The sequence below is a fragment of the Cynocephalus volans genome, chromosome 12 (assembly GCF_027409185.1).
Source record: "Cynocephalus volans isolate mCynVol1 chromosome 12, mCynVol1.pri, whole genome shotgun sequence".
Taxonomy (NCBI): domain Eukaryota; kingdom Metazoa; phylum Chordata; class Mammalia; order Dermoptera; family Cynocephalidae; genus Cynocephalus; species Cynocephalus volans.
Window position 1 is genome coordinate 103,593,573 of NC_084471.1, and position 18,544 is coordinate 103,612,116.

Here is an 18,544-nt window from a genome sequence, read left to right on the forward strand (position 1 = left end):
TTCCTAGCTAAATGGTATTGTGTATGTATACACAGTACTTTTATCCATTCATCCACTGATGGGCATTTAGGATGGTTCCATCTCTTGCTTATCGTGAATAGGGTGGCAATGAACATGGGAGTTCAGTTGTCTTTTTGATATGCTGATTTCATTTCCTCTGGGTATATAACCAGTAATAGGAGAGGTGCATTGTAAGGCAGATCTACTTTTAGTTTTCTGAGGGATCTCCACATGGTTTTCCACAATGGCTGTACCAATTTACATTCCCACCAACAATGTAGAAGGGTTCACTTTTCTCTACATCCTTTCCAGCATTTATTATTTTCTGTCTTGTTGATAACAGCCATTCTAGCTGGGGTGAGATGGAATATTATCATTGATAATTAAAACCATGAAATTTTCTAAAGATGCCAGTAGATTGAATTTATATATCCAAGCTGTACTCTTTGGTTATTTTCTCTTTCCTCTTGTTGCCTACAGGTCTTTCATTTCATAAATGAGCCACATAAATGGCTGACAGAAATGTTAGTGTGATAGCTGAATTCATCCCTCGAGGCCGACTCATGACACTGAACTGAATACTGTCCTTTTAGTGCTGTTTCTCGTGATCTATCTCATTACTGTGGGGGGCAACATTTGGTTATCACAATAATTCCAGCTAGTATCCAGCTCCATTCTCCCAAGTACTTTTTCCTTAGCCAGCCGGCTTTCTTGGATTTCTGCTATTCCTCAGTCTTCATTCCTAAAATGTTGGTGAACTATACAACAGGACAGAAAGTCGTCTCCTATCATGGTTGCCTTCTTCAGTATTCCTTCATCAGCATGTTCTTGACTACTGGATGCTTCCTCCTGCCTGCAATGGTGTACGGCTGGTATCTTGCCATTTGATGCTCACTTCACTACAAAGTTCTCATGACCCCCACATTCTCCCTCTACCTGTTGACTGCTTCCTACCTGCTAGGTTGTGCCAGCTCACTCACCCACCTGAGCAGCTTGCTCAGTCTATCTTTCTGTGGGCCCAATATTATTAGCCATTATTTCTGTGATGTACCATTGATCTTTCAGCTCCCCTCTTCTGACACCCAACACAGTGAGGTTTTATTAATTGTCCTCTCTGGAGTAATCTCTGTGATTACCTTTTTGTAGTAGCTAGTTCCTATCTCGGAATCCTTCTCACTGTCCTGAAGATCCACTCAACCAGAGGCAGATATAAAGCCTTATCCACGTGTGCCTCTCACCTAATGGTGATGTCTCTGTTCTATGGAACTGTAATATTTCCTTTATGGGTATCAGCTCTAGCTATCCCCAAGACAAAGCCAAAATACTGTCTGTGTTTTATACCATTTTTCTGCCAATACTAAATCTTCTGAAATACAGTGTGAGAAACAGGGAAGCCAAAGAATCCATGAAAAGAATCATGAAGAGAAAAATACTTGCTGAGTGGACATAAATTTTCACGCAGAAATATTTAAGGGATATTTATTGATGCAGCAGGCAGATACATTGTTAAATATATCTGGGACTTTGAGAGGTAAAATGAGGTATTTTCAAAGCAGCATATATTCAAAGATAACAGTCATAGCTGGACTTTAGAAATACACAAACTCATGCACACACAAACACACACACACACACATGCACCCATTCACAAACACACCCACATATAGGGAAAACTCTTTCTTTATGCTCTTAGGTTCACTAGTTGGGAGGCCTTTGAATTAAACTTACAGAAGAATATATTAACCAGAGTAAAAAACAAAGTTCATTCATAAGCACATTGTAGCACACAATAAAACTAGCTCACGCAAAAATTACAGATCAAGATCTGGGTTTATATACCTTATTTTCAGGGTAAAATGAAGGGGAAATACACACACACACACGCACACACACTCACACACTCTCTCTCTCTCTCTCTCTCTCTCTTACACACACACACACACACACACACACACACACACACACACACCCCTCTTGAGGAGAATTGGTTACAGAAAGTAAACAGAATTTTCCTGTCTCTTAACCACTTTCTGACAGCTGAGTTGTTTTACAGGTGAGAAAACCAAGCATCAATGGAGTTAAAAGCTTACTTACCCAAGATGAGACAACATCAATGTTTGAGAGCTAAAATTCAAACACACATACAGTCATATACCTGTGTCTGGTTGAAGAGAAAGCTTCCTTTCTACCCTATGAAGGTTTGCTGAAATGAACTGACAGTTAACAGGAGAAAAAAAAAAACACACATTTATTAACATGCAAGTGTGCACAGGAACCATGCAAAATATGGAACCCAAAAAAGGGCCAGGTGGCTGAAACTTAAGTAGCATCCTTTCCATGGGGGAGAGGGAGTTGAGGACATATAGGCAATTCTGAGGAGTAGTAAATGGTTTACAAGGGAACAGAATGAGTAGAAAAAACTGACAATGGTTGGTAAATGATTCTCTTTGGAAAGTGAATAGAACCAGAAGAACAGAAAATAGATTGTAACAAATTGTGACTAGGTGTGGTGACATTTCTCAATGAGTTTAATTCTCTTTGGTTAATAAAATTTCAGAGAGGAGACAAAAGGCAATTAATTTGGAGGAGCTTCAGATAGAATTTCAGGAAGTTCTACACTATGCTTGGGAGGAGAAACAGTAGAAGTTGATAAAGTCCTTGGGTCTGAGGCCGCTTCTAAGGCCCTTTAATTTCCTTTAGTACAAAGTGCTCAGCAAACCAAAGCACCATAATTTGGGGTATTGCTTTCTGAGCCCCAACACTTGTACATAGGCCTCCTCCACATTTTACATTAATAAATAGAACATCCTGTATGTATTTTATATGCCATCTTTGCCCACAATTGTAAAAAATGTGAATATTAGATTTGAAAACAATAATTCCACAGGTATAGAAGAGTTTCTTTTTATGGCAACCCCACTTCTGTCAAATAATACAAATACCAAAATGACAATGTAAAGGTACTCTATTACATTTGAATACAATGGAATTCATCAAATATCAGCCTTTAGGAAACTTCCCTGATACAGTATACCCATTTGAAAGTACTAAATGCTATATTTTCTTTTTAACAAAAGGGCACTTAGAACCCCATACTGCTTATTTTCATACATCATTCCATATGGTGCTTATAGTTCTGCTCACTTAGACGTGCATTAAACACTCAGTCCAACACCAGCATTATTCCCACAATTGTTGAGAAAGCAAACATAGCCTTTGTTAAATGACACATTTGTATTATGCAGTGAACAATGGTTTAGGGTTTCTGAAAAGAATGCTTATATCTATCAAGAGGAATGACAGCACCTAGCAATAAATCTGCTCTGTTAAATCCACAAAAGTCTATGATTTTTTATCCTATTGCTCAGCTCAGCAATTAAATTTATGTAAATATGTAACTAAACATGTCAAATTTTATTTTGTTGTTTCTGTACAGCACATTGTTTCTTCCAGAATAATCAAATTGTCAAATATTTTGATCACATATCACCACAACAGCACATGCATTTGACAAAAAATAAGTAATCACCATTATTGTTATAGCGAAGTTTTCAAAAGCAAAAATACTTCCTAATAAAGGAAAGGAGTCATGAGGATACGACAAACAGCTTTCTAATGACATTTCATTATCATACACTGAATCTCAGATGAGTCTAATTTTATTATCCCCTTCTTTCTGTACCTCTATACCTCTATACTCTTTTTAAATGTGTTTGTGTGTTTCTCACATTGAGAAACTTTTTCTTTTTTTATGTCTGCATCTTCCAGTAGGCCTTAAGAAGTGTGCCTTTAATGACAGGCAAGTCAAAATGCCTACATTGAACAAATGCTTGTTCAATGAATGAATGAATAAGTAGGAACCTTGTGAACTTGAGGAGCACTAAATAAGTTCATTTAACATAACTATCAAGTTCCTTCAGTTACTCAAATAGAGTGTTACTGTCTAAATAAACTAGATTTAACTGTGCATGTCAGTCACTCTCTCTGCACCTTCACTTTAGATGCTGTCATACCAATCTTTCCATCTTTCCAGAATGAATCTTTGTTTTTCTCCCGTCATTATTTCTCTCTCATGCTCCCAGCATTCTTGGTCTCTCTCATGCCAGATGATTAACTCTTTGATCTTTGGAAATATGTCTCCAGCAGGAATAAAATATGTGAAATTTACCAGATATTGTTTTCTATTTTTAAGATGCTGAGAAAAGGCACTCAACTTAAATGTATTTGATGTATTAGGACTCAAAATAAAGATATTTAATTTTTATTCAGTTTATTAAATGTGTGATGCCCTTGTAATGATCCTGTTAACCATCTGCATTCTTTGAGTTTGCATTCTATTTCACCCCTTAAAGATACATTTTCTATTAAAAAAAAAATTATAAGGTAACTTTTCTCTACTTCTTTTATTTTAAGAAGTATTTCAGGAATGTCTGAAGAAACACATGTTACTGAAAATGAAATAAATAGAATAAAATTGATTTTTGATATCATATAGATTCAGACACACTCTTACACTCATATACAAAGACTATCAGGTCATTAAAATATGAATTCCAGATAATTGTCTGTTAATTGGAGAAAGTAGTGTATGATAAGTGAGGATTTTGCATGGGATACTTTCCTTTAAAAATATGGAGGATAAGGGAGGATGGGTAGAAAACATATATAAAAATAACTAAAGACAACAGATAAGAAGGAAGAAAATATACTTGAAAAAAGAACATATTTTGATATTGGTACTTTGAAATATGTGAGAGAAAATATATCTGTTTATAATTATTAATTGTAATAAATTCCTTTAAAGAGCCTAAGATTATCAGGGTGAACCAAGATACAAAATCTAGTATATTTTATTGCTTACACAATTTTTAGTAATTAAAGTAACACAAACCATTAGGATAAAGCAATTAATCAATTTGCAGGAATTCACTTCCTCCAGGTATTTTTATGGCTCTCTACTTCTTTGTGTGACCCTCTCACTGAAGACTTCCCTGAACATTCTTTTTTAAGAGAGAAACTTCAAATATCTCCATGCACTGTCTCCTCTGTTTTTCCTCACAGCCCTGTCACCATCAGTACAGATTCTTCATTGTTTTTTCTCTCATCAGCCCCCTCCACCACCACCACAGAATGACACACTTACTGTGTAGTCCTCCTTGTTATTCCTCAAGCTACACGGCCACCCTCTGCACAGGGCCTTTGCACTGATGTTCCCCTGGACTGCAACACTTTCCTTCCATACACCTGAATCACTGATTCTTCTCTCCTTCAAATATTTGCTCAGTTATCAACTTTTAATTGAGGTCTCTGTTGACCATATTCTCTCTCATTGATGTCAAATGCCCCTGGCAGTGAACCCCCATATCCTGTGCTATTTTCCACTTTATTTATTATTTTAATAGTACATTTTACCTTGTAACGTGAGTGTATGACTAGTTTTTGTATTTTTCTGCTTTCCTCTGCTGAGAATTTATAATCTATGAAAACCATAACTGATAAGGCCTGGCTTGCATATCAACATTTGAATATTTCTTTCCCAGAATCTATGAGGAACCTACACCAGTTGTTTACAAGTAATGCACAAACTTCAATAAATGTACACAGCTTAACTAAAAGGAGTCATATATTCTGATCGTGATGCAATACAATTTAAAACTGATATATGAAAGATCAAAAACGAAGTAACTTTTAACTCAAAATTATAAAAATAAAATGAAAATCATAATCTTGTTATTTTTCATCAAATAAGAAGTTAAAAAAATAACTTCAGACTATCTATATAATGTACCAGAATAGGAATAATCCAGATTAATACACATAAGTGAAAAGTAAAGTGACATTCAGATGAATAATGAAAATAATTAAATTCCAGTATTATTTAACAGGTAGCAAAAAGAAATAAGTCAAGCAGTTCTTATTAGGTGCAAGTGAAAGAACAATAAAGTCAACCTAATAATGCAGGGGAAAGAACATGATGAAACTAAAATAACAATTAACGAATTAGAAATTTTAAAAAAATTGAAAACCATTTATCAAAAAAAGCAAAAAGAGGGAGCCAAAGATGAAAGAAAAAATAAGAGTAGGAATAATTCAGGAGAGATAGAGGAGAAGAGAGATCAAGAAAGAAGAGATGTGAGAAGCATCATTTAAAATGTAATGGATTAGGGAATTAAACTATATTATAATTTAAGCTGAATGAGATTTAATTGTTTGATCAGACTTTGGCTTCTGCCATGACACAGTAAATATTACAAGAATTGCCTTCTCATTATACACAACTCTAAACCTGAACAAAATGGGTTTCAATACTGGGAAAACATTAAGGAAGAAAACTTTATTAATAGTAATTTTGCAACCATCATGCATGCTAAGGTGGCATTGACACAGAAAGTCACCACTAGCCTCTCATTTGCCTTAAATCCTGAGGCTACCTTTTGTTAAATAGTTTGATGCTGGCTTCTTAATCTCCATTTTATCCTGTCTCAGCATCACTAAGTTTTCAATGAATAAAATTGTCCTTCCCAAAGTTCATCAACGATACAATACATGCAAAAGTAGCTTCTTTATCCACACCAAAAAAGTACCTCCTAAAATTCTGGGGAATGAACAAACTTTCCTGCAAGAGTCACTTTTAAATCTATATGAGAATTGATTCCATTATCATGACGTTGCAAGATTCACAAAAATATTTTACTCTGATTCTCACTGCATGCCTTTTCAGATTCTTACTTTGCTTCCTTATCTTGGACAAAAATCCTCAAAAAGTATTTCATCTTTTAAAAAATATTTTAATTGTTTTTCATTCATATTAAAACATTTAAACTGGTTATATGCGGAAGAAGTAAGTTTTGAATCTGTAAATTAATTATAAAATGTTTGCTAGTCTCAAGGCTGATTTTGTCTTTTTGCTGTGATTTTTTTGTGTATAAAATTCTAAAAGCGATGTTAAAATAATAAAATATTTTTAAAAATTTTATACATAACATACAATATAAATAATGTATGTAGATAAGTTAAGTAACACTTCCAAACTAGAAAGCAGATCCTCCACCGTTTCTTGTGATCCCTCAAAATGTCTATGTGTCTGCTGGTGAACACTTTGTTCACATTGATAGTTATGGGCAGTAGCCAATACATAATACTTGGAGTTCTGTGGTTAAATTTTTTCAGATTAGCTAAAATTTTAAACAGCATTATGAGCATGCTCTCTGGAGTCCACATATCTTGGAAACTATGTAAATTCATGGCCATTAAACAACATGTTTCTGAATGACCAATGGATCAAAGAAGAAACAAAGCAGGAAAACAAAAAATTCCTTGAAAAAAATGAAAGTACAAGCACAGTGTACCAAAATACCTAGGAATAAATTTAACCAAGGAGGTAAAAATTTCTACAATGAGAACTACAAAACAGTGTTGAAAGAAATTAAAGAGGACATAAAAAGGTGGAAAGACATTCCATGCTCTTGCAGTGGAAGAACTAACATTGTGAAAATATCCATACTGCACAAAATGATTTACAGATTCAGTGCAATACCGATCAAATACCAATGACATTCTTTGCAGAAATAGAAAAACAAAAAATCCTAATATTCATGTGGAGCAACTAAAGACCTCAAGTAGCCAAAGCAATCCTGAGCAAAAATGAAAATAAAAATGAAGCCAGAGTTTAAAAGTATGTGATTTCAAATTATACTACAAAGTTATAGTAACGAAAACAGCATGGTACTCGCATAAAAATAGACATTTGGATCAGTGGAAAAGAATAGAGAACCCGGAATCAGCCCACATACTTACAGCAAATTGTTTTTTGACAAAGGCAACAAAACATACATTGAGGAAAACACTGCCTCTTCAATAAGTGGTGCTGGGAAAATTGGCTATCCATATACAGACGAATGAAACTAGATCTGCACCTCTCACCATACACCGATATCAACTCAAAATGGGTTAAACACGTGAAACTATAAAACTATTATGGGAAAATTTAGGGGAAACACTTCAGGAAGTAGGACTGGACACAGACTTTATGAAAAGGAGCCCAAAAGCACAAGCAACAAAATAAAAAATAAATAAATGGGATTATATCAAACTTAAAAGCTTCTGCACAGCAAAGGAAACAATCAGGAGTGAAACTACAACTTACAGAGTGGAGAGAAAGTATTTGCAAGCTATACATCTGACAAGGGATTAATATGCAGAATGTACAAGGAACTCTAGCAACTACACAGTAAAACTAACTAACTAACTAACTAACTAACTAAATAACTAAATAACTAACTAACTAAATAAATAAATAAAAACCCAATTAAAAAATGGATAAAGGAGCTGAATAGACATTTTTCTAAGGGAAACATAGAAATGGCCAACAGGCACTTAAAAGAATGCTCAACATCACAAATTATCAAGGACATGCAAATTAAAACCACATTGAGTATCACCTCTCCCCAGTTAGACTGGCTATAATCAAAACGATGCAGAATATCAAATGCTGGCAAGGATGTGGAGAGAAGGGAAAGTTCCTATACTGTTGGTGGGAATGTAAACTGGTACCACCATTAGGAAAAACAGTGTGGAGGTTTCTCAAACAATGACAGACAGATCTACAACACATCCATCAATCCCACTTCTAGGTATATACCCAAAGGAATGGAGATCACCATGCCAAAGGGATACCTGCACTCCCATGTTCATCACAGCTCTATTTACAGTATTCAAGAGTTGAATCCAACCTAAATGTACGTAGATGGACAAATAGATAAGGAAAATTTGGTACACATACACTGTGTGATGCTACTCTCTCACGAAAAATGAATGAAATTCAGCCTTTCATAACAACATGGATGAGCTTGGAGAAAATTATGTTGAGTGAAGTAAGCCAGGCAGAGAGGGGAAATACCATGTCCTCACTCATAAATGGGAGCTACGAGAGAAAGCAGGAAGGAAGAAAGACAGCAGTGGTGCACTGGACTTGCAGAGACAGAGAGCATACCTAGGGTTGTGGGGTGGGGTAGTGGAGGAGAGGAAGAGGAAGGAGATCAGGGACTATTTGGGTGGAGGACAAGTGGAATAATCACAATTTGTCATAATGGACATGCTGATAGTATGTATCTGGCTATCATATCTTGGGCAGAAGTGGTGACAGTCAGCTTTGTACCACATGAATAATCATAATCAATCAAAAACAAACAAACATAAAAAGCAGGAATGCAAACCCAGCTTTTCTTTGCCTGCCAAACATAAATGTGTCCAGGACTCCATATTGAGCATTCAGGGACCAGGCAAGAGGTCTTCCCAGGTTCTAAGCCAGAATTTCCAGCATTTCACAAAGATACTGAGACTCAGAATCTAGGATCTGGGAGCCACCCAGACTCTCCTGCCTCCTCCCTAGTAAAAATAGACTTGGACTCAACCGGGAAACTCAAGTGACCACAGGACAACCCAGATGCTGAGCATTAACATTCTGTCTCTACAAAACAGGCCTCACCAGAGTACCATCAAAGCCTGAACTGTCTTTCAACCTCCATTGTCTAGATATGTTCCAGAACAGCCCCTCAGAATTGTCTGGACAAGATGGGACAATGGGTGGTGGGGGTCCAGATTCAGAATGGATTCCCCATTCCTCCCTCCTGAGAAGTCTCTTCCCACTGGTCAGAGCCCTCACATCTTTGAGGGCTAAGCCCGTGTCCTGTAAGTATCCCTTAAGAGGACCTTTTCTTCTGGTCCCCTTCTCCTCTGAGGAGAAGGCTCAGGAATGAGACTCAGCCTCCATTCTCACATGACTTAGTTGACCGATGAACTACTGCCCTAAGAAGGGAAAAGATGCAGGGAACAGCAGCTTGTGTCTGGTGAACCAGTGTTTTTACAACTGTGGTGAATGCCTTTCTTTCTTTTTCTTTCTTGCAAACTAGTCACTTGTGTTTTTTTTTAATTTTCTTTTAAAATTACTTTTGGTTAATTTAATCAACAAACATAAAAACATCTAGAAAGGCAGAAAATTGGCAGTTTTCAATTTTGGATTTAGAACACAGTAAAATACTACCATGGAAATAAGCGATAGGAAAATGTTAGGTGTTAATTTTGGCAAAAATTTGGGAAAAATTGAAAAATATTAAAAGAAACGGAATCACGCTAATATTATTGATAATAAGAGTTTCAAATGTATATATTATTTATGTAAAACATTCTGTCATTTCTACATACTGTTTTGCAGCTTTTTGTATCCACTTACAAGTTTAACATTTGATAATCTCTTTCCATTGAAATTTGTGAGATGAGTATACACTTGGCATATGGCCAAAATCAAGACTCATCTTGTAATGTTTCAGACCTGAAATGTTGTAAATTCACCAAGTAAATAATCCAGATGCAGTGATATATCTTTTGAGTGAATATACTAAACATTTGAAAACCCTGCCTTCCTGTGATGTGTCAAAAATCCTCAGTAAACCGCATTTTTGTTGAAATTCTGTGTACTTTAAAAAATTATTAACTTCTGATTTCATTAGGTTGCAACAGTCTTTAAAAACAGATTCTTAAATTAAATGTTTACCTTGTTTGTTTTATATTTTTAAAAGAGAAAACATGTAAAGCAAAGAGTTGATGACAAATTTACATCTTGTGGCATCTCATGAACTTTACTCAGGTGGAGTGCTAGTGCTAAAATTTATTTTATTTTGAAATTTTTCTATTACATTTTCTTGAATTGCAGTTTTAACATTTCCTGCTATTTAACAGCTGTTTTAGAACGTATTTTTCCATTTTCCACTTTATTTTTTAAAAATTTTTGTGACAGTTACTTGATATATTGCTTAAATTCAAGCAATATGATTATATATATATATGTATTTTAAATGAATGTTAAGAATTTTTTGTAAAATTACATTGGATTATTTTTCCTAAATGGATTTTCAATTAAAAATCTTTAATGAAGGTCCTTTTAAATATAATTTTGTCAAATATATCACCCATTAATATTTTCTTTCACTTAACTTTTGCTCAACTTTTATTTGTTGATCCTTCTATTGTATTTTTAGAATGTGTTTTTTGGAAAATTCTGGATTTATTAATTACAGTTTAAAAATTTCTGCCTCCTCAATCTCAGTTTTGATTCACTTTTTTTTAGTATTTTTTTTATTTTGTTCTCTTTTTCATAGCAGAGTGTTTACTCACATGTCTGGTAATCTTTATCATCTGTGCATCTTTAAAAGTGGTTTAATGAAAAGAATTCTCGGTGTTACATTTCGTCACTTCATTCAGTTTATGGCTCTGATGTCACCTCATCATGGAGGTACCCCCTATGCCCTCTAAAATATGTCCAAACCCCATTACAACATTATACCTTTTCCCTTTCTCAGCTTTACTTCTCTTCAGGGTATTTAAAGTCCCTGACATTATTTTTCTATTTCTTCCCCACATAGTAGACCCTCAAATGTGTTTGTTTATATAAATACATAAATGGTCCTGCAAATCACTTCACTACTGTAGACTTCAATTTGCTTTTTAATAAAATGAGAAATTTTCACTAGATCTGCAGGTTCCAACCTGTTATCAGGAGCATCTGGAAAATTGATGAAAAGTCAAAATCAGTTTGTGCTTTCTTGTTCTATCAATGTTAAATAAATCCATTATGGTTCCAGGGATGTTCGTGTGTGTGTGTGTGTGTGTGTGTGTGTGTGTGTGTGTGTGTGTGTGTGTGTGTGTGCGCATTTCTGTGTGCTTGTGCATGTGTCTAATGCATATGTCTGTGTGTGCCTATATATGTAAACATTCTGTCTTATCTGAGTAAACAACTATAGATTAGCATTTCTAATTCACAAATTGCATACTTCATGAAGTCTTACAGAGTTTTAAATTTTTTGTCTCCTCCATATTTATGGCATTTTTGTAGTTTTTTATGACCTCTACTAACAATACTGAAGTAAGTTCAAAACTTATACTTTATTCATTGTAAACACAGCAGTTTATGATTTGAACAGAGTAAAACTTTAATGTATTTGAATGACTAAATTCATCTGCTAGATTCTGCAAAGGCAGAGATTTTACATGATTGTAGTTTATGGTATTTACTGACTCATTGTAGAAAATGACTTACATTGCCAGCATGAGGAAACTAGGCCTTAATTAAGTTAACTTCTAACCTAGTGACAAAGCTGTGTTGTAAAATAACATCTCATATCTTAAGATTTCTTATCTTAATGTTAAAACATTTTAAAACATTTCTTCTAAGCCATCATTTTAAACCCGAAGCCAAAGAACTCTTATTCATTAGATAAATGCCAATATGTGATGCATATTTCCAGAGCCATTTACCTTTTTATCACTGAGTAAATCATCATATTGCTATTTTGAACCAGAAGATAATTGGAGCATATTCCCCTAAGGGGAATCACCTGTGGGTTTCATCAACAGTCCAGAAAGTAAATATAAGCAAACTAAATGAGCCATATTCATAATGTCATTAAAGCTGCACTTGCTGTTTCACAGGTAAGAAAAATTTCCATATAATTTGAAGAATATTTTAGGAGATAGAACCTAAAAAATTAAGGTTAAATATGTTACTTTGTACTACACATTTTAACTACTAAACACACAGTATGAAACACTTCAATTCTTGCCTATTGCATACGTGAATAGAATGCAGTCATCAAAATCTGGTTTATGCACGCTTCTACCTAAGAATTGAAAACCAACACATCCTGAAAAACAACAAAGAAGCTATAAAAATATTACATTTTTATTTTTGTGGAGCTAAATAAGAATTTTTCAAATAGAGTATATGCTTTCATTTTCAAAATGGAAGAAGAAACACCAGTTTGAAGTATGGACAATCAGAAATTTACCTACAGAAGAAAAGAAAACATTCAACCTATTCAACTATCAGCAGCTTATAGTTGGATATAATACAAAAACAATCAAGAATTTAAAGTTTGTTTTGCTAGCTATGTAATTTAGAAGTCAATTTGGACTATTACTTATTTTTAATATTTCTCTAACCTCAATGGTTTACAAAAAATCTAACTATATCAAGAATTATGTTTTGTTTTATTTCACTGTGGATGGTGGCAGATGGGGGTGTAAGGTGCAGAATGAAGCCGTGGTCTGATAGAAGGCGGTGTAAAATGGGGAAAAGTGCATGCAGTATGAGGAAGACATGGTATCACCTCTTGCTTCTGGCACTTAACTGTGAGAGCTGCTACAAAGGTGAAATAAAGTAATGTGCACACAGATCCATTCCCCTAACAAGTAAGCTTTGTGTTTCAACATCGAACCGAAGATATTGGGAGTTTTCTGCCTTATATTAAAATTGCCTTTACAGATGTAACTACATTAATTTAAAAAGTAGATTCTGTATTATTAAATTCTTCAGGAATCATAGCCACTTCCTATTTATGATTCTGAATCCTTTCAATATGGGCTAGTATTGTCTTTGTCAATTCTAGTGTAACTTCTCTTTTGATATCTAGTTAGAAATGCCAGTTTAAGAGCAATGTAGCTGAAGTACGTAAGATCAAGTTAAGTGCCTTTCACTATTTTATTTACCCAAAGCAAAACTGAGCCCACTGTACTGTAGCAAATAGAATTGTGGCAAACTGTGTGTGCATTTTTCTGTATCAATAGATCACACAATTTATGAAATATTTATTTTTTAAAGATACAGAGAGAGAAAATGGACAGAAGAAAAAAATCATAATTAAGATATTGAATTCAGATTCGGTGGATTTAATCCTTATAGAATAATGCTTGAGTGTCTATTAATAATCACAAAACAAATCTATTACATGTAGGTAAAGAATGAAACGTCTGTTTCAAGGTACTGGTCACAAAGATTTTTCAATAATTTAGTTATAATATTAATTTTGTGACCCAATATCTTCTTTTGAAATGTTTAATTAACACATAAAAATTACATATGTCTATAATGTACGACATATTTCACAATGCACACACGTTGTGGAATGTCTACATGAAGCTAAGTAAGACAGGCTGAGTGTCCCTTATCCAAAATTCTTGGGATTAGAAGTGTTTCAGATTTTTGATTTTTTCTAATTTTGAAATATTTGCATATATGTATCTTGGGCATGGGACCCAAGTTAAAACACAAAATTCATTTCTGTTTTATATACACATAAACTTAAGTTAATTTTATTCAATATTTTAAATAATTTTGTGCATTAAAAAAAAAGATCGTGTACATTGAACTGTCAGTACAATTCTCCTTGTGGCATAATGTCCGTGCTCCAAAAGCTTCAGATTTTTAGAATTGCAGAATTTGGATTTTTAGATTAAGGATGCTCAACCCATATATATACTATGTCACCTATTTTTTGTGGTGAGAATACTTAAAATCTCTTTTAGAAAGTTTCAAGAATAAAAATCATTATCTTTGACTATAGTTCCTATGTTTTACAATAGACCTCTTAAATCTATTCCTCTGATAATAACAGAATTTTTTTATCCATCAACCAACATGTCTCCAACTCCTCCTCAGCCCTAGCCCCACTGGTAACCAACATTCTATGCTTACTTCTATGAGTTCAATTTTCTCACTTTGTTAAAGATAATTTATCATACATATATGTGGGGCACAAAGTTGAATTTCAGTAGTTGTGTACAATGTGTGATGGTCATATCAGGAGAGTTAGCCTATTTATCATTACAATACACAATCTTTCTTTGTGTCCAGTAAGCAATTTCTTGTTATCCCATCTCCTTCTCCCCCTCCCCTTCCCTTTTTCAACTCTACTAACCACAGTTCTTTTTCCTCCTTCTAAAAATTCAACATATTACTGTGATTGTTTTTTCTTTCTTTCTCTTTATCTCTCTTTATTGTTTATTTGTTTATTTTTGAATTCAGCTCCTACTTATGAGGGAGGATATGTGGTATATCTGTTTCTGCACCTGGGTTGTTTCACTTACCCAATTTTCTCCAGACTCATCCATGTTGCTGCAAATGGCAGAATTTCATTTTTTTTTTTATGGCTGAATAGTATTCCATTTTATATATAGTCACATTTTCCTTATCCAATTAACCATCAGTGGACATCTAGGTTGGTTTCATAGCCTGGCTACTGCAAATAGAGTTGCAATAAATATAGGAAGGCTGGTATCCCTTCAACATGAAGATTTCCAATCCTCTGGATGTATCCTCAGGAGCTGGATCATATGATACTTCTATCTGTAGTTGTTTGAAGAACCTCCATGTTGTTCTCCCTAATTGCTGTAGTAATTAGCAGTCCCCAAAACAGTGCAAAAGTGTTCCCCTTTTTCCATATCATCACCAGCATTTGTTATTCATGTCTTTTTGATAACAGCCATCTAACTAGGATGAGTTGATATCTCAAAGTGATTGTGATTTGCATTTCCCTGATGATTAGTGACATTGATAATTTTTTCATACACCTGTTGGCCATTTGCATATATTCCTTTGAGAAATGTCTAACTCCTTTGCCCATTTTTTAAATTGGATTACTTGGGGTTGGGTTTGTTTTGTTTTGGTTTGGTTTGGTTTGGTTTTTTTACTCTAAAGTTTTTGAACCCTTTGTAAATTGTGGATATTAATCCTTTGTCAGATGCATAGTATAGTTTACAAATATTTTGTCTCATTCTGTAGGTTGTCTTCTCACTCTGTTAATTGTTTCCTTTGCCATGAGGAAGGTTTATAAGTTGGATATAATACTCTTTGTTTATTGTTTTCTTTTGTTTTCCCCGCTTTTGGGGTCTTATTCATAAAGTCTTTGCCCAGCCCTACATCTTGGAGTGTTTCTCCTATGTTTTCTTCTAGGAGTTCTTAAATTTCAGGTCTTATGCTTGAATCTTTACTCCATTTTGAGTTGATTTTGGTGTATGGTGAGAGGTATAAATCAAATTTTTTTCTTCTACATATGGATGTCCAGTTTTCCCAGCACTATTTATTGAAGACACTGTCCTCTTTTCATTGTATATTCTTGGTGCCCTTGTTGAAGATCAGTTGGCTGTAAATATGTGGGTTGATTTCTGAGTTCTCTATTGTGTTCCATTGGTCCAAGTCTCTTTTCTTATGCCATCATCATGCTGTTTTGATTACTACAGATTTGTAATATAGTTTGAAGTCATTAAGTGCAATACCTCTGGCCTTACTTTTTGTGCTCAAGAATGCTTTGGCCATTTGGAGTATTTTTCTTCCACATGAATGTTAGGATTCTTGTGGAACAAATGTTCCACATTATTGTTAGGACTGTTTATACAGTCAAACTAGTATATGTACCTGCAGTATTATTCATGACAGACAAAAGGTAAAATGAGCTTAAATGTTTATTGACAGATGGATGAGCAAATTGTCGTACATGCAAACAATGGGAATATTTTACCCATAAAAAAAAGTTACTGATACATGGTACAATGTGAATGAATCTTGAAAACACTATGTTAAGTAAAAGAAGCCAGGCAGAAATGGTCATATTTAGTATGATTCCATTTATATGAACTATCCAGAATAGATAAATCAGTAGAGACAGAACAGAGATTGGTTTTAGCTAGGAGCTTAGGAGGAGGAATGGGGAAAAATTACTCAGTGGGTAGGTTGGAGTGATGGAAATATTTTGAAACTAGATTGAGGTGGTGGTTGCACAAAATTATAAACGTAGTTATTGCCACTAAATGATTCTGTTTAAAATGGCTAATTTTAAGGCATGTGAATTTTATCTCGATAAATTACTTAAATAAAAATGAACATAAATATAATTATAGTTGCTTAATTGTTATTTAGGGTTCTATTTTTGTGAAGAGCCTAATTTTATATTTTTCCCAGATAATTTATATATATTCTGAATAATAGGTTGCATCTATTATATGTGATAACATAGTTAAATTTTTAATATAATTATGATAATTTTTGTTTCATAAAATTTCAAATTTTGTGAAGTAAGTTTGCATTTTAAAAATTACTCAACATTCAAAAAATATAATTAACAAGATTCTACTAACCTTAAGAGCTCCGATAAATATTAAAACTGTAAGTTTGCATTTTATAAATTAAAACACATTTTTGTAATGAATATAATGTAAGTAAAATTAACTTTACATATTTCCGTTATGATGTCTTTGATTATTTTTACCATAGAAATTTATGTTTTATAAAATTGAAACTCTTTGGACACCCCGTCCTCTTCCTGTTAAATTTGGTCTTGACCCTACCAAGTTATCTCCTTTACCAGAGGTAAGAATTTCCTACAATTTGTCATTCATATGCAAGTTGTCATTGATTAACTATATATTTATATATATTCATTAGCAAAATATACTGTAGTTTTGCAGACATTCTAAACCCGTTAAAATACTGAATGTCTTACTTTGCAAATTTCTTTTCTTTTCTTTTCTTTTTCAAATGTATGTTTTTGGATTCATAATGTTAATTCATTTACCTATACGTGTGCTCTAATTTTGTTAGAAATAAAAACTTATTAAGCATTTACAAATTGTTTGCATAAGTGAGTATAACTTTAATTCACCCACCACCAGAATGGGAATGTTTGCTTTACTTCATCTTCTCACCATCACTTAGTAGTCACACAGTGTTAAATTTTAATTTTTTATGTGTGTAAGAGAATATTATATCATTTTACATTTACAGTTTTTTCTGATTATTTTCAAAGTAACATCTGTACATTGTCTATTAGTGCTTTCTTTTTGTGAATTGTCTTATGAATCCTTTGTCCTTTTTCAATGGATTAGTAGCCTCTTATTTATTAACTCAAGCAATGTAGAAGTGTATCTTCTATTTTCTCCAAACTATGGCTTATATTTCTATTTCATTTGTGACTATTTTTATCGAGTAGACTTTTAAAATTTTAAATTATATATTTTTTCAATATTTGTAATTTTGAGTTGTATTAAGGATTTCTTTCATGAAGAATTAAACACACGATCCTCATGTGCATGGTTTGGATAAACACAATTAATTGATGTCAGTGACCATGAATAAGTTTTGATATTTGAAGGGAGTACTAATGTCCATAGCAGAGGGGAGAGCTCTCCTGACAGGAGAAAACAAACACAGAGATATTGTGTTACAAATACAAGTATATTGTGGTAAGGGATGCTCTGTACTTGTACCATTTAGGTGCTATTTAAACATAGTACTCCCAATTTAAGAAAAACACCTTTGGTTGTACTCAGTGTTCCAGAAATATTTCTCTGTTGGAATAAAAATATAAAGGCATCCCTTAAGGAAAATAATGCCTTTTCCATAAAATCATGATTAAAAATAACAAATAAAAATAAGTGAATGAAGGAAGGAAAAAGGGATAAAAGGAACAAATGAAAGGAGAAAGGACGGAGGGAAGGAAAGGAGTGAGGAAGAAAGGAAGGAAGAGAGACACTTCATTTGAGCAGTTTTGCTTCTCTGCCTTTTATTCTTTCTAATAATTCTATGAAAAAATTTTTTCCTGATACTGACAATTCTTCTGGATAATCCTTACTTTACCTATCTCAGCAGATTGTTTGTATATGTTTATCAATATCAAAAGTCACTTTCTCTTACTGATGGGATTGATGTCAACTCTTG

General features: G+C 33.7%; 1 pseudogene; it reads left to right on the forward strand.

Annotated features, from left to right (window-relative positions):
• The first annotated feature begins 509 nt into the window (after positions 1 to 509).
• LOC134391815 (olfactory receptor 5J3-like) lies at positions 510 to 1,450 on the forward strand (annotated as a pseudogene).
• Positions 1,451 to 18,544: the final 17,094 nt, after the last annotated feature.